The 3105-nt window shown below is 62.3% G+C and overlaps 1 long non-coding RNA gene across 1 annotated transcript in view; it reads left to right on the top strand.

The window, feature by feature from the left end:
* Positions 1 to 280: 280 nt before the first annotated feature.
* The window catches only part of LOC108447122, an 8479-nt gene continuing 5654 nt past the window's right edge, over positions 281 to 3105 (top strand). Inside the window, exon 1 of the long non-coding RNA XR_001862518.1 lies at positions 281 to 2576. This is a non-coding gene — a long non-coding RNA (uncharacterized LOC108447122). The remainder of the gene's footprint in view (positions 2577 to 3105) is intronic.

The following is a 3105-nucleotide window of genomic DNA, read 5'->3' as shown; positions in this document are numbered from 1 at the left end:
GCTGTAAATTCAGCCGACACAGCTATTATGGGAAATGAACCTGCTCCCGTGCCGGATCGCAGGCTGCCAGGTGTGGGTCTGGTGGGACGGGAAACCATCGACAGCTGTGCCCGTCACCCCACGCCCTGCCACCCTCAGGTGTGCCCGTCCCCCACACCCTGCCCGCTGGGCTGGGCACAGCCTTTCCTCCACCGGGCGCTGCTGATCGTCCTGCCGGGCAGGTCGGACAGGGACGGGTTGTTGTGAGTCGGGCTGGAGAGCGGGGCAGGGCAGAGCTGGGGTCACTGGCTCCATCTGGGCTCTCTGGGATGACTTCTTGGCTTTTCTGGGAAGGCTGGAGGTGTGAGGGAGGGATCCTGGAGCATAGGTCTGCTCCCAGCGGGAAAGGTGACCGAGCTTTGCAACAAGGCTGAGACCTGGCCCAAGCTCAGGTCAGGGGTGATGTGAGGAGCATGGCCAGAGCTGGGTGCTGGGAGAGGTGCAGCTGGCATGAGGCTGGGCTGGGCAGGAACCGCCGTGGCCGTCCTGGGCAGACTGTGCCCATCTGGGGAGTGCCCAGGGCAGTATCACACCTTGGCAAAGGTTGCATTAAAATAAAAATAACCTGGTACCATTCAGTGCCCGCTGCCTGCAGCCAGTCAGCAAAAGACAAAGAGCTGCCATGGCTCCCATTGCATCGGGATGATTTCACCTCTGGCATTGCCACCCCTGAGCGGGGCAGCCCTGGGGCTGGTGGGTGTCCAGGGAGTCAGAGCTGGGCGTGGGGCCGGGCAGGGGGTGCCGTGAGGGTGTGGAGTGCCATGAGGGTGCCACACGGGTGTCACAGGGGTGTGCAGCACTGGCCATGGGCTCGTGGTGCTGCCTGCACCCGGCTCAGGAGCTTCTGCGGGGGAACGAGCTTTGATATAAATATCTTTTTGCTCAGCACACGACCTACTTTCCAGACAATGCCATTAGCCTCCCGACTCCCTCATTCATCTTCTGCCGTCCTCCCCCAGCCTGCCCCGCACTGGCACCCGTGCCAGCATGGCACACGGGCCGTGGAGTGGTGAGCCAGGATGGGCACCTGGCTCGGTGGCACCATGGGGACCCCGTGCTGGGCTTGGGGCCAGCCAGCAGCCCCTTTCCTGCAGCTGGCAGGGGGCTGTTCCTGCCTGTGCTCTGTCCCTGCTCTGGCTTTGTAGAGGGTGGCTGGGTCCCCTTGGGGGTTTCTCCACCCCATCCCACAGGATACTCGGATCTGCCTCCTTCCCTGCTGCCTCCAGCCCCGTTCCCTGCAAAGTCCTGGCTGGCAAATGGCCTCATGTGGGAGATAAGTCCATGTGCCTTCTTTTCACATTGCTACAGCCTCATCCAGGGACGTCCTCGCCCAGGCACAGCTTTGTTGTTGGGTACATCCTGGTCAGGGCAGAGGGGAGCACAGTGAAGCAGCCACGCTTTGGCTCAGGGCTGGCCCAGGGGCAGCGTGTGGGGTCAGGACCCCTCCTGGGCACCCCCAGAGCATCCCTGGTGCCGGGCCCACACATGTGGTTCATCCGAGGATGATCCTGAAGGAGCTCCCATGTGCTGTCAGAGGCTCAGCGGGCAGCCAGTGAGCGGCTGGTGGGATTAGGGGCAGGTTGGGCAGAGGGTGTCCGGTCCCACTGGCGTGGCACTGCCCAGCCCCTCTGGCTTGTGGGGACAGCCCTGACACCAGTTTTCCCCCAAGAGCTGGAAACCCCTCTCCAGGCCCACCACCTGCACACCTCTGTGCACCCCCGTGATGAGCCCCCGCTCCTCCCCTGCAGCTAAAATTAAATATTCAATTTGTATTGCTGGTAAATCCTGCAAATCTCTTTTATCTCTAAGCTGTTGTAGCAGGAATATCGGTGGTGTAATCTCCATGGGGCTCATCTGCTGCCCTTCACAGCTCCTCAGCTTGGACCACGCTCCTTTTTCCCCGCATTTCACTCTGGGATGCTTCTGGTGGTGGAGCAGGTCTAGAGTGCCAGCAGCAGAGCACCCCACGGCACCCATCCTGCGGGTGCTGCTGGTTTCGGGGACAAGGGTGTGGGTGGTCCCCAAACTGTGATGGAGGTGCCCTTGACCAGGTGATCCAGGTGGTCCCACCAGAGTGTCCCCCATGCCTGCCGTGTCCTCACTCACCAGCCCTGCACCCCCGCCCCTCTGTCCCCGCGCTAAGAGCATTGTGCAGAATTATGTATTTAAATATTTAGGTTTTCATCAGCTTTGCAAATTAAGCCCATCCATTAAAGCGGCAGTTTGAGTCCTCTGCTGGCGAGCTGGGCTGTGCCACGCCTCGGGCTCGCTGTGCTCATCCCAGCCCTGGCCCCAGGGGATGCAGCCTGGGAATGGGACGTGATGGCCCGGAGCATCCCTGCTGGCACAGGGACCGAGGGCTCCGCTTCCTCGCCGTTCCTGGAAACTCCGGCCCCTGCAGCCCCGCTGCGGGAAGAGCCGTGGGAGGGGACGGTGCTGTGAAGGGAACCGGTTGGGATGGGTGTTATTTGGGGTTGGAGCGGGGAGTGCCGCGTGCCGGGGAAAGCAGGATGAGGAGCAGCCAGCGCTGGTGGCAGGTGAGAGCCCTGGCTCAGCCAAGCACCTGGCAGGAGCAAAGCAGGGATGGAAGTGCCAGCCTGCACTTCAGTGCGAGTGAAGCTGGGGATGGAAGGGTCAGCCTCCCCAGGGGCTTGGAGGGAATGGGCAGGGGGTGGCCAGAGATTGTCACTGCTCCCATGCTCAGTGCTAAGGCTGTGCTGCCCCGAGATCACCAAAGAGGCTTTGGAGTGATCCCTGGCTTAAGTCATTACACGGCATGGCCAGGAGGTAAGTGGCTCTTTAAGCCTCGGCAGCATGGCCCGTCTGGTGGCTCCGTGCGGGTGGGAGGGAAGAATGGGGGTGATGGGGAAATGGGGCTCATCCAGCACCGCTGCCAGCTGGGGCCCCTGGCACAGGAGGATGTCCCTGCTCGTCCCTTCCCTTTGCTGCAGGTGAATATCAGGCTGTGGCGTCTCCGTCCCGTTGGGCTCCCCGGTGTCACCTGCGTGTCCCCCTTTCCCACCAAGCCCTGGAGGACACTGGAGGAGAGTGCCGGCTGCCGGCGGC

Source organism: Corvus brachyrhynchos, unplaced genomic scaffold (assembly GCF_000691975.1).
Source record: "Corvus brachyrhynchos isolate BGI_N302 unplaced genomic scaffold, ASM69197v1 scaffold65, whole genome shotgun sequence".
Lineage (NCBI taxonomy): Eukaryota > Metazoa > Chordata > Aves > Passeriformes > Corvidae > Corvus > Corvus brachyrhynchos.
The sequence above is the reverse complement of the archived record's forward strand: the minus strand, read 5'-3'. Positions and strand labels throughout refer to the sequence as shown.